We start from the raw sequence: 27,807 nt of genomic DNA on the forward strand, positions 1-27,807 counted from the left end.
ACGGACTATACCAATCTAAAGACATACCATCTTGCATGAAAATTGATTAAGCCACAATTTAAGACTTGCCAAGGAAGTTGTTTCTGGATTACTCGGTTGTCTGGTGTACATGGACGACCTGATGATCATTAATGACACAAACAAAGAACATTTTCAACATCTATCAGAATTGCTTGATTGACCTGGCGAGGCAGGTTTGTAAATTTGCATGTCACTTTCCTGGGCCATATCAATTTGTTCAACATTCCTTCTCTTTCTTCGGATAATATTCCCTTACTCCTTACCCCATCCCTCAGACTATCTTCTGCATCGAAGCTGACCGAGGAGTCAACAGTTCTGAGGAAGTGTCAGTCGACATGAAATGTTAAACCTGATTTCTCTCGACAAATGCTGCCAGGTCTGCTGACCCTTTCCAGCAATATGTGTGCTTCTTGTTTCTGATTCACAGCATCCGCAGTTTTTAAAATCGACTTTTATTCCATAATACCATTGTCATCAATATTACTGTTGTCTGCTTCATATCTCAGATTTATAAAGTACATTTAAGCCTCCTCTTTGATATGAATATATTTACAATCAGCCTGCCTTCACAATTAGTGTGGACGGGTGGAATTATTTCGTAATTTCACAAACCTATATTTAAATACTGTCTCCAGGCCTGTCAAGTTCTGTTCATTCCAGCAATTTGTCCTCTGGGGCAGTAATTTTCACAACCGAGCAAGACAATTGCAACCACACAAAACACTCTCCATATGCACACACAGAAACAGACACTCAATTGAAAATCTGAATCTACTTCTATGACATCAACTCATTCAGTATCTCTACCTCATGCAGCATGGAGCCTCAGTGGTGAGCACTGCTGCCTCACAGCTCAAGGGACCAGACTCGATTCCAGCCTCGGGAGACTGTCTGTGTGGAGTTTGCACATTCTCCCTGTGTTTGTATAGATTTCCTCTATGTGCTCCAATCTCCTGCCACAACACAAAGATGTGCAGATCAGCTTAATTTCCCATAGTGTTCAGGATGTGTAGGTGAGGTGCTTTAGGGGAAATGTAGATAAATGGCGTCGGGAAATGGGTTTGAGTGGAATACCCTCCAGACGGTCGTTATGGATGTGTTGGGCCAAATGACCCGTTTCCACAGTGTAGGGATTCGACGGAGGTTCGAGGCAATAAAACATTTCAAATGAACTTCAGTTCCAAGAAGCACATGTTGCAAACAATACAGCCTATTCGACTTTTGAAATAAGTACAATTAACACAAATGACCCCAAAACATCATATTGTAAGTTGAATGCCCAGTCCCTCAATCAAATATATATTGAGTAATATCATCCAAAAAACAGACATTCTCCAACCAGTGCATGAGGTTCAACTCCAGAGTATCCCCCAATCTGTAATGATTCACCAAACAATAGAGGTTCTTCACTGATACAAACTATTCAGCAAAGAAACAGAAATTGAACCACCTTCCCATCCACCTGACATGAATCTGTGATGTATAAATTCCAACGATGGGATAATGTTCAACAGACATATGGCCGTCAACGAACCCAGTCCTCCAAACAGCTTGTGCAAATCCAGACGTTATAAACAGTGCAGGCATGTCATCTAATGCAGAGATCAATCTTCCAATTGCGTTAGACCTGACAGCAGAAACTTGAATCAATCCCATTGTCAAAAGTATTGTTCAGGGTGACTTGCATACTGCCCAAGTCTGCACCAGTGCATTGTTGGGGAAAGGTGACAATTACTTGACAAAGAACGTGACAAGATCAGTTTGTCCAATTGTTTCCTATTAGTAACATTGATAGGAGGTCTCAGCAAATCTGATGTAACGTACCATCCTCTCAACTATGCTCAATTTCTGCAGAACTTGCTGAAAGGAACAAATTCTGTTCCATTTGGCTCATAAGGATGAGCGAGATCAGGAAATCCACATACGATGGCTAACTACCCATGACCTGGAGTAAGTTATTGAATATTCACAACATCGAAGAATCCAAATGCATCTGAAATCAATTGCAGCCAGCGGGAAGTCTCAGGACTGTCAAAGCAGGAATCATACAAGATTGTTCTGCTTGATAGGGATTACAATTATCACACCTTGCCAATTCAGGTGTTCCTAAGCCCAATGTGCTCAGTCCAACTATAAAAACGATGCATTATATCTTAATAAATGTGGAATTACAACATTTGTCCATCTCGACCAATGATGTTCAAAGGTTGTACGATATTAGTGACATCTCAGAATCCTAATCAACCATGTCCGCGTGCTTAATGAGCTGCACAGCTTCCAGATTAGAAGTGATCATTTTCAAATGAATTTCACACGACAAAAGTGTCAGAAAATAATTAATTGCGACGAAGCCAATAATGCTTGAAATACTATTGAGAATAAGTTGGGGCTACGATGGTTAATCATCCCACTATGTTGATTCTGACAGTTAACTGTGACCGAGAAGTACATTGATTTTTATGTTTCTATGCGTAGGTGATATGTATACATTACCACACAAGAGAAATGAATAGTTTAATTCTGAATGAGTACTTCAAAACCTATTTTACTTCACAATTACCTACACACATGACTGGCTTCCGAATCTGCTTCAAAGACCATTTCAGAATCAACCGGATTGTTTATATCACTTTAATAACATGTAGACTACGCCCAGTAATACAGGTAAATTTCCTTCGAAGAAGCATGTTCGTAAACTCGATGTTATTTTCAGCGGTTTAAATAGTTACATGATATCCATCAAAGTAGTTTAATTTTAATTAAATCTGAACTTAATTGTAGATTTTATCGAATTCAATTTGACGCTTTCCAAACGTACTTCAGATTTCGTTTTCATTGTGGATAAAGTATTAGGTGGGATAAATACCATTTGTATCCGAAAGTGACAACACAAGTGCATAAGGTGGTAAAGAAGGAAAATGCTATGCTTTTTGACATCGGTATGATCCTTCACTGCGACAGTTGGCCAGTAATATTGTAAGCATGTTAAGTTTGAGTCACATTGGAGTATTACGTGCAGTTCTGTTTGCAAATATAGGAAAGGATATGAAGTCATTGTAAAGCGTGTAAAAGTGGTTTATCTGGATATTGCATGGATCGGAATCTATTAGTTATCAGTAGAAGAGGGATGTACTTGGATTGATGACCTCAAGAGGGTCCAGAGGACAAGGGAAAACCTGATAAAATTGCAAAATGGTGGGATGAATTAATAGGTTCGATAGTCAGAGCCTTTAACCCGGGGTGGAAATGTCACATAATGGGCTGCATAGCTTGATTTTAGTTGGGGGGGGAGTAAAGAGTTTAAGGGGGATTTGCAACACAAAAATCTTTTTAAACAACACGTGAACAGGGCTTGGAGTATGCTGCCAGGGTATATGGATACGATAGAGGCACCTTAGAAGCATTCAGATAGATGCATGAAATGCCAACGAATTGACAAATGGACCATGTGCAGACAAATGGTGTATGTTTATTACGACGACAGCACGCACACAGTGGACTGAAGGGCCTTCATGTATTTTTGTACATTAGTGTGGAAATAGGCCATTTATCCCAACAACCCACACCAATCCTCCAAAGAGAAACCCACCCAGAACCATTTCCCTTCATTTAATCCTGACTAATGCACCTCACACTACGGGTAATTTAGCATGAACAATTCACCTGGTCTGCCCATCTTTTGGATTTCGGGAGGACACCCTTGCAGGCTCAGGAAGAATGTGTAAACTCTACACAAATAGTCTCCCGAGACGGGAATTTAACCCAGCTGCCTGGCACTGTGACGTAGCAATGCTAACCCCTGACCCATCATGCCAGCCCAAGTTCTAAGCTTTATATTCTCCTGTGGAATAGGCCATGAATCTGTTGTTTTGTTTCAGAACTTACAAATTTTTGGGGGGAAAGAAATGACGAAACCTTTGATGAAACGGAGCTCTGTGTTGACCAAAGGGGAATTATTGCCAAGTGACTACTTGGTATTTGTAAAAAACCAAAGGTTATGAAAAATGTGTTTTTGAAACTGGATTTTTGGATTGTCAAGTCTCATAAGGCACACTGTCTGCATACTTCAATTCTGATGTGCATTAATGACACAGATGTAATGATGTATACAATGCCATTTTCTCGATAAGAAGAATCTTATGAGACAAGTTTCCCTGTGACACAGATGACCACTGGACGTATCAAACTTCACTTCACCCTTTAGTAGTTCCATGAAAGAATCCTGCAAATTTTATCTATTCCAGAAAATATTACTTTGTCCAGATATTTCTGTTGTGTTTTCATCCCTCACCACACATAATCACCAGCAACATTCTTCCTACCAGAGCCTTGTACCCTTTTCTTGCCTTTGTTCTACTAGTTTCTTCGTGCCTCCATTTCCACATTAAAAAAGGGACATCTCAATCATTTTCCAGTTCTAATGGGGATTCATCAAGCTGAAATGCAATTTGATATATTTTATTCACAACATCACTGAAACGTAGTGTGCTGTTTCAAGATGCTGGCCAGTGTGCTGGACACCTTTGCAAGATGTTGTAATGTAAACTGTGTGACATGTATTACATGTTGAATAAATTATGTGCTATATTAAATATGATGTATGATACATAACGTCCGTGTGAGCTTGGGTTTCTGTGATTTCAGCGAGTAATATTGTGGTTTTCCACATTTCTGAAAAAATAATTGACTTGTAACGATTTTTATTCTTTTGCAATCATTAATGACGTAAGGGGTGCTGTAACTTTAAGATAGTTGAAAGCTAGCAAAAAGTAGAGAGGCACAGAGCCCAGAACAAGATTACAATGTAACACTTGGTCAGAACAGGTAGCACTGGCTGAGCTGCTGTGAGACAAAAGCAAATGCAAATTCAACCAGTCAGTTTACATTGGGCCCCAACACATCACATTCTAATCAAATTTGAATTTGGTATTTTGACAATATCAAATCCATGAAGCGATCCAATGTTTTGTGGTATAAAACCAGGAGAAAAAAAACTTGATCAGTTGAGAGAGAATTGCCAAAATACTAATAAATGTAGGCTGCTCATCAGAACTCTCTGAGAGTTACCTGTCTGAAGAAGGAGGTTCCACAGTAAAAGAAGATCGACACCGATCCGGAGAGCAAACCTACAGAGGAAGATGCCAAGAGAGGATTCAACAGTGGCTGTTTTTTGAAATTTGAATTTTTCAGCAAACCTTAATCAGGTGTTTTATCATCCAGTATTGTAGAGAGGAAGGTAATTGATAGGATTAGATAAATGAGTTGTAATTAGTTGTTTGTTAATATTCCCTGATAGACTTTAAACAAAGATGCTAATATTTACTTTAAATAGTGAATTTTGGGATAGTTCTTTGCATCTCAAATGTTCTTATTACCGCATGGATTAAATCTTATCTGTCTTGCTCGTTTAAGTTAGCGGGGCGGAGGGGTGGGGGGAGGGTTACCTCGTGTCATTAGGCACATAATCATCGAATCACCCACTAAATAATAAGACCTTTGGACCATCGAGGCTACTCTGCCAAAACTACGGTCTATCAACTCTTCCCACTTTTGAGCATGTGATCCATTGACTTGAATGTCATGGTTTTTCTGATGCTCATTCAAGAATCCTTTTTCTAAGGATTCTACAGTTGGTTTCTTCTCTACGAGGATGAATATTGCCCGACCATTCTCATGAACGTACCTCTTATCTCTCAAGTCCTTTGATTTCTTAGTACCACTCATGGATTTTATTTATATTTGTCTTAAAATGTTTTGCAAACCTCGATAAGAATAAACCATACTTTTGTTTTTCGTCTGCATGAAATTTATCTTGATGAATTTGCTTTCTGGGATATTGTGACAATTGTTGGTCAGGTAGTAGCAAAGCCATACTAGTTGCACCTTAAGCAGAATGAGAACTGAATCCCTCCGGTAATGATTGCTCATTCTGTTGGAGCAGGATTAAACTAAGATTGAAGGGGGGAGATATCCCGAGGGATGAGTCATCAGGGGGAGATACAGAGTTAGATCGAGAAAAGACGGTCCGGAAAGAAATTAGGAGGTACTAATAAGTAAAAAGCAGTAACGGTGAAGCGGAATTGAAATTGTTAAGATTGACTGATGCATATTTTCAAGCAATGGGTCTGAAGAACAAGGACGAAGGATTTGATATCACAAGTTAAGAGACAGGGATTGAAGTCATTAATGTCACTGAAGGCAAGCAGAGGGATAGGTAGGTCAATTTTCCAGAATGTACAGGCTTCAAGCGATACAGAGAAGTAGTAAAAATTGGAGAGCAAGTCATAATATTGATCAGTGATAAATTTCCACGAGAACAGAATGATAAAACATGAGGAATTTCCTCAAGTGAAGTTATTCAATTAAAAGTAAATAAAAACAAACCAAAAAGGAGCAATTACATCACTATGGAATGTACTATATTTCCTCTATTACTCCGGGAAAAACAATTGAGTATATACAAACATAGGAACATAGAAACATACAGCGCAGTACAGGCCCTTTGGCCCTCGATGTTGCGCCGATCCAAGCCCACCTAACCTACACTAGCCCACTATCCTCCATATACCTATCCAATGCCCGTTTAAATGCCCATAAAGAGGGAGAGTCCACCACTGCTACTGGCAGGGCATTCCATGAACTCACGACTCGCTGAGTAAAGAATCAACCCCTAACATCTGTCCTATACCTACCACCCCTTAAGTTAAAGCTTTGCCCCCTCGTAATTGGTGACTCCATACGTGGAAAATGGTTCTCATGGTCAACCCGATCTAAAGCCCTAATCATCTTGTGCACCTCTATCAAGTCACCCCTAAACCTTCTTTCCTCCAAGGAAAACAGCCCCAAGTGCCTCAGCCTTTCCTCATACGATCTTCCTACCATACCAGGCAACATCCTGGTAAACTTCCTCTGCACCCGTTCCAGTGCCTCCACATCCTTCCTATAGTATGGCGACCGAAACTGCACACAATACTCCAGATGCGTCGGCACCAGAGACTTATACAACTGCAACTTAACCTCAGAACTCCGGAACTCAATTCCTCTACCAATAAAAGCCAGAATGCCATATGCTTCTTCACCGCACTATTTACCTGGGTGGCAACTTTCAGAGATCTGTGTACATGGACACCAAGATCCCTCTGCTCATCCACACTACCAAGTATCCGACCATTAGTCCAGTACCCCATCTTTTTGTTACTCTTACCAAAGTGAATCACCTCACACTTACCGACATTGAACTCCATTTGCCACCTTTCTGCCCAGCTCTGCAGCGTATCTATATCCTGCTGTAACCTGACACATCGTTCCTCACTGTCAACAACTCCACCGACTTTCGTATCATCTGCAATCTTGCTCACCCAACCTTCTAGCCCATTCTCCAGGTCATTTATAAAAATGACAAACAGCAATAATCCCAAAACAGATCCTTGCGGAAACACCGCTAGTAACTGCACTCCAAGATGAACCTTTACCATCAACTACTACGCTCTGTCTTCTTCCAGCCAGCCAATTCCTAATCCAAACCTCCAACTCACCCTCAATGACATACCTCCATATTTGTTGCAGTAGCCTACCATGGGGAACCTTATCAAACGCCTTACTAAAATCCATATACACCACATCTACTGCTTTACCCTCGTCCACCTCCTTAGTCACCTTCTCAGAGAATTCATTAAGGTTTGTGAGGCACGACTTGCCCTTCACAAAACCATGCTGACTATCCTTGATCACATTATTCTTATCCAGATGTTCATAAATCCTATCCCTTACTATTCTCTCTACGACCACAACAGAAGTGAGACTCACCAGCCTATAGTTAATAGGGTTATCCCTACTACCCTACTTGAACAAGGGAACCACATTTGCTATCCTCCAGTCTTCTAGCACTATTCCTGTAGACAACGAGCACATAAAAACCAAGGCCAATGGCTCTGCAATCTCCTCCCTTGCTTCCCAGAGAATCCTAGAATAAATGCCATCAGGCACAGGGGACTTATCTTTTTTCACCCTTTCCAGAATTTCCAACACCTCTTCCCTACATACCTCAAAGCCGTCCATTCTACTTAATTGTGACACAGTATTCACATCGGCAACAATGTCCTGTTCCTGAGTGAATACTGACGAAAAGTATTCATTCAGTGTCTCCCCAATCTCTTCAGCCTCCACATGCAACTTCCCACTACTATCCTTGACTGGACCTATTCCTACCCTAGTCATTCTTTTACTCCTGACATACCGATAGAAAGCCTTTGGGTTTTCCCTCATCCTACCAACTAAGGACTTTTCATGCCCCCTCCTTGCTGCTCTTCGCTCTCTCTCTTCAGATCCTTCCTGGCTACCTTATAACTCTCAATCGCCCCAATTGAACCTTCACGCCTCATCTTTACTTAGACCGTCCTCTTCTCTTTAACAAGGGATTCCAATTCCTTATTAAACCACGGCTCCCTCACACGACCCTTTCCTCCTTGTCTGACAGGTACATTCTTATCAAGGACACTCAATAGTTGCTCCTTGAACAAGCTCCACATATCAATTGTGCCCTTCCATTGAAGCCTACTTTTCCAAGCCACGCATGCTAAGTCGTGCCTCACCGCATCATAATTTCCCTGCCCCCAGCTATAACTCTTGCCCTGCAGTGCACACTTATCCCTCTCCATTACTAGAGTAAAAGTCTCCGAAGTATGGTCACTGTCCCCAAAGTGCTCAACTACCTCCAATTCTAACACCTAGCCTGGTTCGTTACCCAGAACCAAATCCAGTATGGCCTCACCTCTTGTTGGCCTGTCTACATATTGTGTCAGGAAACCCTCCTGCACACATTGGACAAACACCGACCCATCTAACAAACTTGAGCTATAGCTTTCCCAGTCAAGATCTGGAAAGTTAAAGTCCCCATAACAACCACCCTATTACTTTCACTCTTCTCCTGAATTATCCTCGCAATCCTTTCTTCTACGTCTCTAGGACTATTAGGAGGCCTGTACAATACGCCTAACAGGGTGACCTCACCTTTCCTATTCCTAACCTCAGCCCAAACTACCTCAGATGGCGAGTCTTCATCCATCATACTTTCCACCGCTACAATACTATCTTTGACAAGCAATGCCACACCTCCCCCTCTTTTACCCCATCTCTAACCCTACTAAAACATTTAAACCCTGGAACCTGCAACAGCCAATCCTGTCCCAGTTCTACCCATGTCTCCGTAATAGCCACCACATCGAAATCCCAGGTACCAACCCACGCTGCATGTTCACCTACCTTGTTTCGTAAACTTCGAGCATTGAAGTATACACACATCAAGCCACTTTCCTGTTTACAGGCACCCTCCTTTGAGATTGATGCCATGTTCCTAACCTCCCTACACTCGAGGTCCTGCACCCTAAAGTTACAGTCTAGGTTCCCATGCCCCTGCAGAGTTAGTTTAAACTCCCCCCTCCCCCCCACAAGAGCACTAGCAAACCTCCCACCAAGGATACTGGTGCCCCTCAGGTTCAGGTGTAGACCATCCTGTTTTTAGACGTCCCACCTTCCCCAGAAAGAACCCCAGTTATCCAGAGACCGCAATCCCTCCTTCCTGCACCATCCCTGTAGCCATGCATTTAAATGTTCTCTCTCCCTATTCCTCGACTCTCTATCACGTGGCACGGGTGACAAACCAGAGACAACAACTCTGTTTGTTCTAACTTTGAGCTTCCAACCTAGCGACCTGAAAGCCTGTCTAACATCCTCAGCCCTCTTCCTACCTATGTTGATGATGCCAATGTGGACCACGACTTCGGGTTGCTCCCCTCCCCCTTAAGGACCCCGAAAACACGATCAGAGACGTCACGTAACCTTGTACCTGGGAGGCAACATACCAAACGTGAGTCTCTCTCGCCCCCACAAAACCGCTTATCTGTGCCCCGAACTATCGAGTCGCCAATAATTATTGCTCTGCTCTTCTCCACCCTTCCCTTCTGAGCAACGGGGACAGGCTCCGTTCCAGAGGCCTGAACCCCATTGCTTACCCCTGGTAAGTCCCCCCCCACAAGTATCCAAAACGGCATACTTGTTCTTGAGGGGAACGGCCGCAGGGGGTCCCTGCACTGGCTGCTTCCTCCGAGTCCCCCTCACTGTCACCCATCTGTCTGCAATCTTTGGAGTTACGACTTCCCCAAAGCTCCGATCTATGACCCCCTCTGCCTCCTGAATGATCCTAAGTTCATCCAACTCCACCTCCAGTTCCTTAACACGGTCTTGGAGGAGCTGGAGATGGGTGCACTTCCTGCAAGTGTAATCAGCAGGGACGACCATGGCATCCCTCACCTCAAACATGTTTCAAGAGGAACATTGCACCGCCTTCACAGCCATCCCTCTAAAAGTAACCTTTTAAAAAGAAAACAGGTCTAAAGAATATAACAAGCAAAATGCAGCACTTACCTACTTACCACAACGGGCCTTATTATTCGGTTCGAGGAGGAGGGCGGGTGGGAGGCACTACCTCAGTAGTGCCTCGGGTTCCTCTCCTGCGAGCTTTTATACTCACTGCTTTCCTTCCCGGCTGCCCCTCTGGTCCTCATCACTTCCCCCGCTGCTCCCTCTCCTTCTGTGAAAGGGAAAACACCGCTGTCCGCAACCGGTAAGTAATTTTTTTAAAAAACTGCCTTACCTTAGCAGCAGTGTTCCGGCTTCATCTTGCCTCCGCTGCTGCTCGCACTCAAAATGGTACCATGATCAAGCAGATGGTATTAGTTTAGAATAGCATCATGTCTGGCACACATTTAAATGTTGTTTATTGCCCCACCTCAACAACTTCGGGTTGCAGCTCATTCGTACGCGTACCATTCCCTGCGTAAAACAAGTTGCCCGTTAGGTTCCCTCTAATTCTTTCCGCTCTAACGTCAACCTGATGCCCGCTCGCCCTCGATTCAACAAGACTGGTAAAAACACTGAGTACATTCACCCAAAACATGCCTCTCATGGTCTCATGAATCTCTACAATATACACCTCTGCCTCCTCCACTCTGAAGCAAAATGTCCTAACTTGTCTAACCTCCCCCTATTGTTCAGACCATTGAGTCCTGTCAACATTTTTGTAAATTTCTTCTGCACTATTTATTATTTGCATTCTTTCCATATCAATGTGACCAAAACTGAACACAACTCTCCAAGTTCAGCTTCACCAAAGTCCAATACAACAGCAACATAACTTCTCAACTTCATCATTTCTATATTCAATGCCCTGATTGATAAAGGCTCATGTGCTAAAATCCTCCTTTACTGCCCTGTCTTCCGATGACACGACTTCAGTGAACCATGCACCTGAACGCCAAGGTCTCTCTGTTCCCCTGCACTCCTTTTGCCTAACCAATCACTATGAAACTCCTACCTTGATCACTGTTCAAATGCAAGTACTCACATTTATGTACATCAATTTGTCCATTCTTGGTACACTTCCCTAGCTGTTCAAGTTTCTGCTACAATGTCTATTAATCGTTGTAATACTCAACGATATCAACGATACGTTAATGTCAGCTGCAAACTTTCTAAACGCACCTTGCAAGTTCTCATCCCAAATAACTGATATTCATAAGAAAAAATAATGGGCCCAGCACCGACTAGTGAGGCACTCCAGCAGCTACAATGTTGCAGTAAAATACACATCCTGCCACGACTAACGTCTTCTTCACACCATCAAGTCAATTGTATACCCAATATGCCGGCAATACTTTTTACAAAAAGGAATTTTTTGGAAAGCCTGTTGGATTTTATGTCTTGGTGTGGACATAAGTTTTGAAATAGATCGAGTGGGGAATGGGGATATTGCTCATTTGAAGCTTCAGAAGGCTTTGGGCAAGTTTCTACAAGGGCTAAAGTATAAGTCAGAAGAGCTAATGGCCCCTTCAAGGTCCAGGAGGCCGTCAATGTGTGGTAATACAGGAGATACGTGAGATCCTGAACAAATCTTTTGCTTCAGTATTTGCTTTGGAAAAAGATATGGAATCTGAGGAACTTGGGCAAATATGCAGTGATGTGTTGAAAAGACTCCGCAATAAATTAAGTGTTGATTATTTTGGGGGAAAAACTCATCTGATTCGCTTGTGCCCTTTAGGAAATGACATCTGACATCCTTCCTGGATCTAGTTCACAAGTGACGCCAGACCCACAGCAATATTGTTGACTCTAAGCTGCCTGCGAGTAATTCGCGGTGAGCAATGTTTGCTGGTCTATCCATTAATCACCTCACCTGAAGAATATATACGTACAATTGCATACTTTCATCGTTACCTCTGCAAACAAATCCAGCTGCAGTAGTTCGTTCTGGATTTGTAATATAATTTAAGTCTTTTCCATACTCTGTAATACCCTCACCACCTCCAGCAACTTCAACTCTCCCTGTTCCTATTGTGTTATTAAATCCTGACAATGTTTCCTCTTCCTACTGAATCCTCCGCAAGTAGACCCCTTTGCACTCCTTTTAGCAAATACTTCTACGCTTAGTCAGTTAATAAAGCAGACTATCTCTTTAAACTTTTTAGATGATTTTTCAGTGGTCTTCTGAGCGTCCCTGAATCGAATCAGATGCTTTCTGTTCTGAGTGAGGGACAGGTGGGAATTTCTTGCTGAGGTTTGGGCTGTTTCAATAGAATGTCCTTTTGTTGAATGTTTCACACTGTTCCTTGAAATGTTTTGTACTGTTCACTTACAGACACTTATATCAGGCTGCTTACATTGTTAACCTTGGTCAGGTCTCCTCTCAAAATCATATAATTGTCTTTGTTTCTGTTTTCACATGTCACGTGTCCTTTCTGTAGTCACCTTAAAATTTCATAATTCCTTTGAATTTCACTTCATCACAATTTCCCGGAGGAACTCTCAACATGACATCACTCATTCACTCAGCTTCATCACCCGATGATAGATCTGAGATAGTTAATTCCCAAGACAGTTGCACAACGTGTTATTAATAGAAACACCGACATAAAAATTATCCGAACATCTCTTCAAATATCACTCTTGCCAGTTGACTGTCCAAGATTGCATGGAGATTGAAGTCCCATGAAATTATCAGAGTGCTTTTGTTACATTTTCCAATTAATTCGTTTTTTGTGAATGATGAACAATGAAATGCTGATAGGCGGTCAAAAGACTGTTCTCCTCCTTGTATTGTTAACGTATATTGTGCAGAATTTGCGTTTAGATTAATTAAGCCGCATAATCTGTGGCCAAACGCTTTCACATCACTTGCTGACAGTTTTCTCAGTCCAGTGCAACATGAGTCAAACGCCTTATTCCTAAACAATTGGTTGACCCGTATACCTTCCTAGACTTTGGTGATTTTACTCAGTGTCACTCCGTGTGGTATCCCTCATTGTGTGGATCTAATTGCTGCCTCTGTTATCGCCTCTCGCTCTTGCAGCTACTCCCGAACCTGAGCAAACTGAATTCTCCAGTCCAGGGAGACGAGGCAGCACAGGCCAAGAATGGACACTGGGAGTTATCAGATTTCTGTGGTACTCAATGCCATTCTACACGTGCAACTCACACTGCATCAGTCTATTTTTCATCCTTTCTATTTTCTCTCTCTTACAAATAATCAGGAAGTTCCTGACTCAATCGACTCCCCAACTACTGGGTGGCTCGTCCACCACCTCATCGAAGGTGGTTGGTCAGCCAGTGAGACAACAGCGAGAGGGGTCTGGAGCCTTCGATAAATCATGCGGTGAGGTAAGGTCACACACAGTGCACAGAGCAGAGAGCAATTAGAGGGCTCCAAACATCGGCGAATGAGACATGACATAGATAAAATGCTGAAGGGGGAGAAAAGTACAGATAGACCTGAGGTTCAATCACCAGCCCTACTTTAAGATTTGTGTACTAAAATAGCACAGGGAGTTCCAAGTTATGAATCCAGGCCTGTGTTGTCTTAGTGAGCATCTGTACAACAGAGGTGAAAACAGACCTCTCTCGAAAGGGTGCTAAAGATATCTGGAATCTTTCTGTTCTGTGTTCCCTGTTCATGGCATGACTTACGGACTCGTGTCTTCAACCATTCTAACTCCAAGAACAGTTCCAATCTCTGTAACTTCCTGCCCTCTCTACAATCCCTGCACGTAGTTCAAGTGTACTCTCAGCCAAACTACCATCCATAATTCTGCAATTTACTTCAGTTTCTACAAGCTGCCTCATCTCGATTTACTTCCCTTCCAGTTACTGAAGACAGCACAGAAACAGACCCTTCAGCCTAACTGAACAATGCTGACAGATTTCTCAAATAGAACGGGTTGCAATTTCCAGCGTTTGGCCCCTGTCCCTTGTAATATTCGTCTCTCCATGTACCTGCCCAAATGTCTCTTACATGTGGTAACTGTATTTCTTTCTACGATTTTTTCCCAGTTCATTCCTTGCAGGTGCAATCGTCTAATAATGTTGCCCCTTAACTACCTCCTTAAATCTTTGCTCTCTCAACCTCAGGTTTCTTCCCTCTAGTTTAATACTCACCTACCCTTGGCTATTCACCTTACTTATGCCCCACATGTTCTAAGAAAGGCTTATAATGTCACCCTGTCGCCTTCTACGTCCAAGGGAAACAAAGACGACAAGCATTTCCAACTGCGGGACTCAACGCTCTGGCCAATGCAGACATGTGCGCCAAATGCCGCTTTCTTCACCCTGCCCCACGGTAATGCTGCTTCCAAGGAAACATGTAGCTGCACCCCTTGTTGTCCCACTGTTCAACAACACTGCCCAGGGCTCAGCCATTAACTGTGTTGGGCCTCCCTGGTATTTCTAAACACAATCCAACACCTGAATTAAATTTCATCTTTCTTTTCTTGGCCCATTGACCGAGTTGAACAAGATTTTATTTGGTAACCGCATTCACTGCCAACACTATAATTAAGTTTGTTATCCACAAACTTACGAAGAATTATTCCTACATTTTAACCAAATCACTTGTGTAAATGATGCAATCAACAGACACAGCACCGAGCCTTGTGTCACACCACTGGTCACAGGCCTCGAGTTTGAACAAAACCCTTCAACCACCACCCTCTGTCTCCTGCTGTCAAGCCAATTTACGATCCTGTTCGCTATCCCTCCCTGATTCCATGTGGGATTACGTTACTAACCAAGATGCTATGTGAAACCCTGTTTTATGTCATGCTGAAGTCAGTACAGACAAGCTTTTCAACAGACACAGTCAAATTTGTGACACCTGATATTGTATGGACAAAGCCGTGCTGACTAACTTTAATCAATCCTTGCCTTTCCAAATACATTTAACTCCTCTCTGGCAGACTCGCTTTTACAACTGTCCCACAACCGACATCTGGCTATTTCATCTTTCGTTCCTTGGGATTACCTCTCAGTCTTTGTTAAATAGTCGAACATCACACTATTCGTACTCATAGATTCACGCAGCATGGAAACTGATCCATCGGTTGATACCAACCATCATCTAAAATTAAACTCGTCCCACCTGCCTTCTCCTGGTTCATATCCCTGCAAGCCTTCCCTATTCAAGTACTTATCCAAATGTATTTTACACGTTGTAATTGTACCCACAACCACAATCCCTCGGGAGGTTCATTCCTCACACTGTTCAAAGCATCGACTATGTAACAGTTAAATCCTCATGTTCTTAATAAACATATCTATTCTTTAGTCTAAAATAAATGTGGCCCTCGTGTTCAAATACCCCATCCTGGGAAAAGACAACGAACATTAACTCTATCTGTATCCCTCATTATTTTAAAACTTGGATAAGGTTGCTTCTCAACCTTCAGTGTCCAGTGAAAAGCGACTCCGCCGACAAAGCCTTTCTTCATAACTCAAACTTTCCATAGCTGGCAACATCCTGGTTAATCTCTTCTGAACCTTTGGCATCTAAAGAATATCTTTGCAAAGTTTTCAAGAAAAATGGGTAGCCACTAAAAACAATCCGATGATTCCTCAGAAACAAACCCAAAACAAGCAGACACAAAGCAACCAAAAACTAGAGCCACATTCACTTACATCAAAGGCATATCAGAAATGACTTCTACACTTTTCAGACCCCTTTGCATCACGATAGTCCACAAACCTAACAATACACTTAAACAGCGACTAATGAAACTATATATCCGTTAGATACTACTAGCAAAACCAACGTCGTTTACAAGATACCATTCAAGAACTGTCAAAAATACATCAGAAAAACTTGCAGAAAACGTGCCACGAGCGTACATGAACACCAATTGTCCACCAAATGACACGATGTACTGTCACTAGTTCCCATGCAAACAGACTAAGAAAGACACCACTTTGACTACGACAACAACAACCAGCCTAAGACAGGCGAAACAGAAACACGCATGAGAATTCTAAGAGCCATAACATTCTAACCAGAACTCAAACAATAAACACAGCGATTTATATCCCACCTGCCTTCCCTTGAGAAAATGAAACCAAAATAACATCACCCACCTTAAGAAACCAAGTCTTTTAAGTAGAGAGGCAGGACATACCATCAGCACTTCACCGCAGACGCTCACTGATGATGTTACCTAGTATGGTGACGAAACGTCTGAAAACAAATATTCATGCTCAGTGAGTTAACTTTCGACGTATCATCAACCTGAGCTACAAATCTTCTAAATAATCACTAATATCGTTCCTATAACTGGTCGACCAGACGTGGACACAGAATTACAGAAAAGGCCTCATCAATGACTTGTACAACCTCAATATGATTTCACAAACCCTGTACGCAATGGACTAAGCATGCAAAGCACTGCCTCATCCATTCTGCGATGAAAAATTCTAGAATTATGTACCTGAACCCGGAGGTCCCGCTGCTCTGCAACACTGACAAAGGCCCTGGCATTAATAGCATTTGTTTTACCTTTGTTTGTTGCACCAAATGCATTCCCTCATATTTATTCAAATTGAATTCCATCGATAGTTTTTCATCCCATTCACTCATATCAGCAACCCCCCTTTGTCATCTAAGAAAACCTCTCTCACTGTCCTCTTTGCCGCCCTCCTGTCTTCCAGAACAACATACATGGTAATGGTACTAATATCTCTGCAAGGAGCTCCATAATTTATTACCTAGCTTCCGACAATGTCCTGAAATACACTTCATCAGTTCCTGAACTTGATCTACCTTTGTGTTTTACAACCTTTCAGCATTGCCTCCTGTACAATTTGAACTCTTTATTCTCTCACATTAAACATATGCCGCATAGTTTTGGGCTCCAGTACCACGTGGAAAAGACCTTGAATATTCACCCTATCCATGGCCGTCATGTTTGTATAAATGTCTGTCAGATCACCCCTCAGTCTCCGATGCTCCAGGGAACACAGCCACAACCGTGGCAACATCTGAAAATATTTTTCTGAGCTTTATCAAGATTCTGAGTTACAGAGTATTCCAATTATGGCCCAAATTTGTTTAGAATCTTAACCATCTCCTGAAGTCGTTCCACACATCGATGACCTCATTGACCTTTAGGTGCCCCTATTTCCTCTCAGTTACTCTCTGGCCCTTAATGTATTTTGGAATCACCTTGAATTCTCCTTAAACGTCTCTGCTGAAGCTATTTCATTGTCCCGTTTTTGCATTCCTGATTTCCATTCAAAGTGTATATCTCCAACCTGCATGCTGCCCAAGAGATTCACCTGATCGACCTGACTATACCTGACATGTCTCCCTTTTCCACGATCAGAGTCTGAGTAGTCATCTAGTGTTTCCTAATTCTGTCAGCATTGGCCATCACACTAAACGGAACATGCTGGCCCTGGCTGCTCATTTTATCGCACTTTGAAAATATTCCCACTTCCTTCGACACCCCTTTCCCTACAAAGAGACGCCTCCAATCACAGTTTGAAAGCTCATGCCTAATACTAACAAGATTGGTCATTCCCCACTTTATAAACTTAACCTTGTGAGAAAAGCCTGTCCTTTCTCATAACTATTTTCAAGCGAATTGAATTCTGATCACATTGTCTCTTACTGACACCCCAGTCCCTTTCCCCACCGCCTTTCCTAATGGAAAGTAATATTCTTTCCCCTTCCTCCAGTCGGACCATTTATTTATTGATTGGGCGTTTACGGGAACGCAATTAACAAATGCCTCCCTGCCAAATGCTTAACACTGGCAGTCCCAATCTAGCTTTGGGAAGTTTAAAAGCCCCTACCATTACAACCCTATTGATATTTGAGATCTCCCAACATATTTGTTCAATAATCTTCCACTGATTATCTGGGATCAGTAGCACAATCATATCAAACTTCTTATTCTGATACTATTCTCATTCCTCAGTTCCACTAACATCGCTTCACTGAGTGATCCCACAGGAGTATCCTTTTTATTTACTGCTGCGATGATTAATGCTGTTAAAACCCACCACCACCTCTCCTCTCTTTCCTCCCCTTATACCTTTCCTGTTGCGTCCGTATCTTGAAATAATGAGCTGTCAGTCCTTCACTGCCCCAACTGTGTTTCTGTAATATGTATAATACCGCAGTCCCATGTTCCCATCCATGACCTGAGTTCATCTGCCTTAACTGTCAGGACCCTTGCATTAGAATAAATGCTGTTAGTCATCAGTTTTCCCTTATTGCCTGCTGCATTCTTGCCTGCGTTGTCAATTGAAATTCCTCTTTTACTTGTGTACCAGCCTCAACCGTCTCGCTGGTCTTACAACTGTGTCAAGTCTAACATCCTGCTAGACAAGCTTAAATACTCTCGAATAGCCCTAACGTTTCTCCCCATTTGGATGTGGATCCCCAATCACCCCAATTCAGGTTTCTTTACACCCTGTCGACACGTGATGCCACCTTCGGGGACCTATGGACTTGTCTATCAACGTCACTTCGTTCCTCAGTACTCCACAACGGCCTACAGTTCATTATGTATATCCTTCACTTATCATACTTCCCACAGGGTATTACCTCACACCGATCAGAAGTAAACTCCATCTGCCATTTCTCTGCGCTTATTATCGTCTGATCGACTTCGGACTGGAGACTGAGACCATCCGCCTCACTATGTACACCACCCTAATCTTTCATGCGGTCTCCATTTATAATAATGAAACCTTCTACTTTCACAATCAAGCCATTACTTTGCATAATAAACAACAATGGTTCCTGCACAGGTCCCTGCGCTACACACGCTAGTGACCCATTTCAATCACAAAAAGGTCTATCCACCAACTTAGGATCCAATTTGCCAACTTGCCTTGGATCCCATGGGCCCATCCCTCTTGGACCTGCCTTCAATGTGGGACCATGTCAGAAGCCTGATTCAAGTACATGTAATCCACATATTCTGCACTGCACTCATCGATACTTTTGGACATCATTTCAAAACTAAACTCAATTGAATTCATCAGACAAGTTCTTCCTCTATCCAATTGTTGTGCTTATGACGAATTCCTCCTTGCCTTTTCAATTGTAGATTCATCTTCAGAATTGTTTCCAATAATTTCCCTCCCACTGATGTCAGACTATCTGCTTGTACTTACGTGACCTACCCCTGCTGCCCTTCTTGAACAAAGGAACCAAATTTGACATCCTCCAGTAATTCGGCACTTAACCTATGGCACACCACGGCACCAACAATCAAATCACTTATCTCCCATAGCTGCCTGGGATTCTTTTCATTGGACACTGAGAATTCCTCCACTTTTATGCCTGCGAAAACATTTAATAACTCTGCATTTTGCGCCCCTCATTTTAATGACCCTCATCCACCCTCTACACTTTTGAAGGGCTTCCCCTGTTCTGATTGCACTCTAATTTCTTTATCAAACTCATGACATCACTTTATCAGTATTCACTGGAGTTACTGCCTTTGCCATTCACTCTTCACGGAACTCATTGGCCTGAATTCTCTCTGTATCACGTTAAGATGCTCCTTTTTCGACTATGGACTTTATTGTAAATAGTTTCTCCAAGTCTATGTTTGTCAGATCCTGTATAATGGTCGTGGTAATTTTATGTAATAGAGATATTCTAATGACAAGTGACCTTTGCCAAATTTAGGCATAATACTTCTAGACAATCCTTATTTTTTTCCATAATGACTTCGAAACTTACAGAATTATGGCAACTTACTCCATAGAACTATATAATCCTTATCTCTGTCATCTTGTCCAGGAACTCCAGCCTACCTGTCTCTCAAACATCGTCCTGCCTTTACCAAATTCTCCATTTGTGCACCTTCTTCCACTATCTACATAAGGTATCATTGCAACCTTCTCCAAACCCCACAACACTCTTCCATCCTGTTCTATAGCACCTCACTCCGTCTAATCTTCTACAATCTATATAAAATTCCTTATCTGCATAAATTACTCCAGTTCATGCAGCCTTTCCTGCCAGTCCTCTCTTTGTGTAACATTATGAAACCACTTGCCCCTGCCTAGATCCGTAACTCGCCCAATCTCTGAAATCTTCTCTATCTCTGTGATCTCCTTCCGTCACTAGTAGCCTTCTTAACCCTGTAACCTCCTGCCACTACTAAAACCATCCATGAATGTCTAACATACTCTTGATTACTGTCACCTCTTCCGGTCCCTACGACACTCTCTGCATTGTCAGTCTGAATAGTTCTTTCTAATTGTGAAACCATCAGTATTGCTAACTTCATCCATTCTCGACAGCCTTCCCTATCTCTGTAATCGACTAGAACCTCCACCGTCCTCCCTATTGTTGTACCCTTCTCCAGTCCCTCGAAAACACACTGCTATTAATAATTCCTCCCCTTCTTTTGCTGTACCTTGGCAGTATCCTCTTCCTGTTCAAATAACCCTTGTGGAGATTGGGAACTCGTCCAGTCTTTGTAATGCTCATTATCATAGTATTTTCCTCCGACGAACCATCCTTGTCTCTTGAACTTTGCCTGTTTCCCACTATTCTGCTTAACTCTGAAAACAGGCTATTGTACACTCTTTGTCTTTATAAGCTTCTGCAGTCCTTACAAAGCTCCTTGTGACTGTCACTTGCTTCTTCCCTGAGAATTCTGCCTGTGACTGTAACCTTCGAATAAATGAATGAATAAGTTAGCTTTTTGTCACATGTATTCCAACGAGTAGAGTGAGAAGCTTTTGACGCTCCATGTACAGCGCCATCGGATTGACAAGGGTAACTATTTACTGACTCTTCAGTTACAAGTTTAGGTACAATGCAGCAATATCACCAACACGCAGTATCATTTTAAGTACAGGATACGTAGATATAATCCTTAATAAGAGAATACAGGTACGAACGCTAAAAAAAAATACGTTGGCATTCGTTGCCGCACTCGCCATCAAAATTACTGCATGCAACTTCCAGAACCATTCATAAAGCTGTGCAAACTGACCTAGTTTGCATAAACTTGCATTTGTCTGTCACTTCCTCAGTCCCCCTCGATAACAATAAAGTAATTAAGTCTTAACAAAATTACTGCAGAGTGTAAATTGCTGCTATCCCTGAACTGGCTATCTTGGTAAATTCTTTCCAACTCTACAGTCCTCCTTCTGGCAGTAATCTCCTCCAGTTCCTGTGATCCTCTGCGTGTAACCTCCTCGACTCAACAGAACACACGTAACCTCTGTCAGCTTCTCTACTCTCTCACTCTGTCTGTATCAATGTAAACCTCGCCAGTAAATACAAACTTCACTCTCCATGTAAACTCGCGATAGCAGTCCTTACCCCTCGAAGTTCCTTCTGTCAAAAGAGCTGGCCATGCCTGCGTATTTGCCCTCAATCCCCACATATTTCATTATCTGTGTTATCTTACCTAGACCATTCAATTCACCTTATTGATGAAGCAAGTCCCAGTTTCCTGAGCTGTCCCTATCTATGTTGATCTCTTCCAGATCCAAAAGAACTCCCTCAAGTTTCTCCTGCCACACAATCCTCACTATCTGTAATCTACTACTGTTCTAAAACTCTCCCCCTCTCTGTAAATTGTTCCAACCCAACCAAACCTCCTTATAACTCCTGCATCTCCTGCAATGTGGCTAATCGGTGTAACTTCCTCCAATAACAATATCAATCTGTGGAGAACCGACAATCCTCGCATTCTGTATAATCCTCTCAGATCCCTGAAAGCTTCCCGATCCGTAGAACCCTCTCCAATGCCTGTGACTTTCCCGATCCAGTTCCTACAAGACTCACTATCGATGCAACATCCTCCCATCGCGTTCACACGCCCTCTCAATGCAAGTTCCAGCAGTCTCTCCATCCATCTACTCATCTCCATATTCTGCTTCTGCACTGACGCCCCTTTCTGAGCAAATGTCGCCCTCTCCCACAACGTCCCGAGCGAAGGAACTTCCTCCATCACCATGAACCCTAATAAATATAAAGCCTCCATTGCCACTTCAACCCTCGCAATTTTGCAAAATCCTCCAGTGCTGATATCCCTCCCTGTCTCTGTAACCTGCACCAGTGCCCTTCTGGTGAACATTGCAGAGGAAACGTTGTTGACGTTGGGCTATGTTACGGAGGTAGGAAGAGCTTCAGAAGCTGGAGGACCACTCAAATGTTGCAAGGGCCGTGGATCCTGCATTCGAGTAGAGGAAGCGGCATTTAAAGAATCTGCAGGATTGGATCGATAATGGGCTGTGAATCCTGAGGGATATTGCAATCTGAATCACGGACGTCTTCTGATTGGACCAAGGGATTCAAAACAAATATTTTGTAATTTTAAATGCACAAACCTGGGATCTTGTTGAGCTGCATCTGGAGAACTTTCCTGGAATGGCTGAGTGCAGCTTCAGGTTCCCAGGTTGAGAGATGTAGTTCAAATGTGAATGTATTTGGCCATTCTGTCTGAGTGATTGACTCTGACCTGGTGCTGCTCATGTAATCTCCAGATCTGCATGATACACCAGAGTTCACCTCAGCAAAATCTTAATTTGGAATTTTGTTGATTTTTCTCCTTATTGTAAAGTGGCAAAATGTAAAATGCAGGAACTGGTTTCCAACTGGAGAGAATGAAATATTGTTCATTAACTTTGACCCATGCAGTGAGGTTTTGTGGATTCTGCCGTTTTCTGTAGACTGTCGTTCAGAGGATGATATAACCTGGGAATCTGAGTGATGAGTTTCTTTGTTTTGTGCAATTAGTCATCATGTGACTGTAACGGAGATGTTGTGCTGTGGCAAGGCTGTAACAGTGTAAATACCTAAAAGATGGTATGTCTCCAACTGGCTCAGAAGGCTGTGCACTGGGACTTGAGCACGAGGAGCTGGGAAACCTCCTATTGTTTGTATGTGGGGCTTGCACCAGACTGAGTGAGCGCAGCTAACTGAGGAAATGCCAAATCGAGAGCTTGGGGTCTTTCTGTTGTGTCTGACATTGTACCATATAATTACTGACCTCTCATTAAGTGAGCCTGTTCCGTTCTCCATTCCTGGCAGGATACCCTCACTGTAACCCACTTCTGCCGCTGAACGTCTCCCCTCTCTCTAATTCTTTCCAGACCTTACAGCCTCGCCTTCGTCTATTATCTCCTGCAGTCCGCAATGACCTTGTTCTTTGTTACCCTGTGAAATTCGTTGGTGCTGTGTGGAAACAAACCCGAAGTAGATTTGAATCACTGAAATAAAGTCCCCTTCTCCATCTTATATGGGAATTTTCTTTGTCAAGATGAGCTTCCTTGTGTGCCTGTCCCATAAGAGGAAGGAGGTATCATTTCAGCATCCATCCCATCAGTTCCCTGGGAATCCGGACATTTAATGAGTTCTATTATCATCCTGATGACTCTCAGCAGGCAAAGGACCCAAGTATCCAAGTCAGTATCCCTCTATGTTTCTGAAATCACTTCCTGTTGCTCTATCCCTCTGAAACCTACCCCAGCCTGGATAGTACTCCAAACTACTATTTACTGGGAATGCTTTATAACTTCTTAGTTCTGCAAACTTCATACACTCTGACAATCTGTCTGAATCGCAATGAAATGCTCCGGCTTCTACAGTGCTCCCAATTTTTAATTTCTGTGACAGCCATATCTGTATCCCCGAATCATTACATTTCTCCTTATCTTGGTGAACTCATTATTTCCGGAAGGTCCAGCAGCTCCAATATCCATCCCTATCTGTGGAACTTCCTCTGGACACCACAACCCTCGAAATGTCTGCTGATTCCTCCAGCCCTCGCCATGTCTTTAACAACCTTCGATCCTGCCAATCCTACTAACACGTCCCTAAAACCCTCCAAATCTGTGGAAGCTCCACCAGACCTTATAACTTTCTTGCTCTCTCTGACTGTCTCAGTGATTTCAAACATCACCAATTCCACAACGTCTTCCAGACACATACTATGGTGAGCGGCTCCTGTCTGTAAAACTCCCCACATACGTTCGAGACAACACCCTCGCCCTCCACCTATTCCAAGACTTCCTTTTCCCCGGCCCCCAATGCCTCATCTGCACCATGGATATCCAATCCCTCTAAACCTCCATCCGCCATGACCAGGGCCTCCAAGTCATACGTTTCTTCCTCTTCCGACGTCCCCAACAGTACCGTTCCAACGACACCCTCATTCGATTGGCTAAACTTGTCCTCATCCTTAACAATTTTTCCTCGAATCCTTCCACTTCCTCCAGACCAAACGGGTAGCCATGTGCACCGGTATGGGGCCCAGCTATGCCTGTCTGTTTATTGGCTACGTAGAACAGTCCATTTCGATAGTTACATCGGCACCACTCCTCACCTCTTCCTCCGCTACATTGATGACTGCATTGACGCAACCTCATGCTCCCGCGAGGAGGTTGAGCAATTCATCAACTACACCAACACATTCCATCCCGAACTTAAATTCACCTGGACCATCTCTGACACCTCCTTCCCGTTCCTGGACCTCTCCGTCTCCATTAATGACAACCGACTTACCACTTACATTTTTTTTACAAAACAAACGACTCCCACAACTACCTGGATTTTTCCTATTCCCACCCTACCTCCTGCAAAAATGCCATCCCGTATTCCCAATTCCTCCGCCTCCACCATGTCTGTACCCAGGAGGACCAGTTCCACCACAGAACACACCAGATGGCCTCCTCCTTTAGGGGCCGCAATTCCCCTTCCCACGTGGTTAAAGATGCCCTCCAACGCATCTCATCCACGTCCCACCCCTCCGCCCTGATACCCCACCCCTCCAACCGTAACAAGGAGAGACCTCCCGGGTGCTCACCTTCCACCCTATCAAACTTCGCATAAACCATACCATCCGCCGATATTCTGCCAACTCTAAAAAGATCCGACCACCAAGGATATATTTCCCTCCGCACCCCTTTCCGCCTTCCGCAAAGACAGTTCCCTCCGTGACTATCTGGTCAGGTCCACGCGCCCGTACAACCCACGTCCCATCCTGCCACCATGCCCTGCTTCAGCAGGAATTGCAATACCTGTGCCCACACCTCCTCCCTCACCTCCATCCAAGGCCCCAAAGGATCCTTCAACATCCATCAAAGTTTCACCTGCACATGCACTAATATCATTTATTGTATCCATTGCTCTCCTCTACATTGGGGAGACTGGACACCTCCGAGCAGAGCGATTTAGGGGACATATCCGGGACACCCAGACCAATCAACCCCACCGCCCTGTGGCCCAACAGTTCAACTCTCCCTCCCACTCTGCCAAGGACATGCAGATCCTGGGCCTCCTGCCCCACCGCTCCCTCACCACCTGGCGCCTGGAGGAAGAATGTCTCATCTTCCGCCTCGGAACATTTCAACCTTTTGCTATCAATGTGGATTTCACCAGTTTCTTCATTTCCCCTTCCCCCACCTCATCCCAGCTCCAACCTTCCAGCTCAGCACCGCCCTCATGAAGTGTTCTTTCTGCATATCTTCCTTTCCACCTATCCACTCCACCCTCCTCTCTGACCTATCACCTCCATCCCCACCCCCATTAGCCTATTGTACTCTATGCTAATTTCTCCCCAACCCCACCCCCACTCTCATTTATCTCTCCACTCTGCAGGCACCCTACCTCTGTTCCTGATGAAGGGCTTTTGCCCGAAACGTCGATTTCCCTGCTCCTGGGATGCAGCCTGGTCTGCTCTGCTTTTCCAGCACCAATCTAATCAAGACTCTGGTTGACAGCATCTGCAGTCCTTGTTTCTTACCACTAAAACTCATCTGCCTGTGTAAACCATCCGATTCATACAACACTACTCATTTCTGTAGTCTCACACCACCTCAACCATTCTCCCCATCTCTATAAACTCTACCTGCCGCTAGTACTCTCCCTGTACCTGTCAATACCCCCAGTGACTGCAAGCTCCTTGGCTGTGCAATGCCCACCATACCCTACTGCCATCACTATCTGTGTAATAATCTTCACCTCCATATCAAACTTGCTGCCACCTTCTCTCACCTTTGCAACCATCTCTATTTCTTGACATTCTTCAGTCGCTAAATCCATCCCTGTCTGTGTAATCCCCTCCAATCTCGAAAACACGCTCAATCTTTTTTAAACTCTTCAAACCCTGACAGCTTCCCCACCTCCACACCCTCCACCCCCGACCCCCCCACCCCCGTCCACACTCCATCAGATGCTATATACCTCCCTATCGGTGTGACGAATTTGAGGCAATTAAATTCTCCTTATATCTGTAAACAATTCGTCTCACTATAGCCCATCCTAATGTCGTAAGGTACTCTAGTGCCTCACAACACTTTGTATGACTGCAACCTGCTACAGTCACGATAAGCTTCCCTATTCCTTTCCAGCAGGCACAACGCTCACCCACTCTAAAATATCTTCTCGTGCATAAAACCATATCATTCTCGAATATTCGCCAGTCCATACTACCCTCTCTGTCCAGTAAATATTTTCCAGTCCAAACAACCCTCCTTATACCTGTAATACTCTGCAGTCCCTACCATCATCCCTCTCCCGTAGCATTCTCCAGTCAATACCATCCTCCCTGTTCCTGAAATAATCTCCAGTGCATACCATCCTCCCTATGTCTATTACGTTCTTCAGTCCATGCCATCATCCCTATCACTGTAACATTCTCCCGTCCATACAACCTCCCTATTCCTGTCACATTCTCCAGTCCTGGACTCATAGAGTCCTGGAGATATTCAGCATGGAAACAGACCATTCAGTCCAACCCGTCCATGTCGACCAGATATCCCAACTCAATCTGGTCCCACGTACCATCACCCGATCCATATTCCTCCAAACACTTCCCAATCATATACCCATACAAATGCCTCTTAAATGTTGCAATTGCACCAGCCTCCACCACTTCCTCTCACATTCTCCAGTCCATACTATCCTCCCTTTCTCTGTCACATTCTGCAGATGCGGCAATTGGCATTGAATGTGCCACAACCTTGATACCCCTGAATGCCACCACATCCTGCTCAATGTAGTATCTAATGATCTGCAGCCCTACACACATACCTAAGCCTGGAATCTTATCCAGGCCCCTCTATCGCTGCAATTTCCTCCAATGCTAAATTTCTTTCTCCAACTGGCATTCAGCAGCACCTGCAACTATCCTGAAATGTGTAAGGTCCTCCTGCCCCTCGATGCCTCCCTGTCTCTGTAAATCACCCATTTAGCCCCTACTGTCACTGAAACACCCCCTATATTTGCAGCAATGTCGACGAAAGTTCGCTTTAACTGAAGAGATCAAATATGATGAACTGTCTGTATGGAAATGTGGGTGCAAATGACCATGCTTGGGAAGTGAATTTTGAAAGATTTCCATGAGTTTCGCAGCATAGGCAAAACAACAAACAAAGTGTTGTGAAGAATCAGTGCAGTTTGCGAATTAGTGAGATCGCCAATTCAACCTG

The sequence above is a fragment of the Chiloscyllium plagiosum genome, unplaced genomic scaffold, assembly GCF_037043375.1.
Source record: "Chiloscyllium plagiosum isolate Xiang-an unplaced genomic scaffold, Cpla_swu_hap1 HiC_scaffold_52, whole genome shotgun sequence".
NCBI lineage: Eukaryota > Metazoa > Chordata > Chondrichthyes > Orectolobiformes > Hemiscylliidae > Chiloscyllium > Chiloscyllium plagiosum.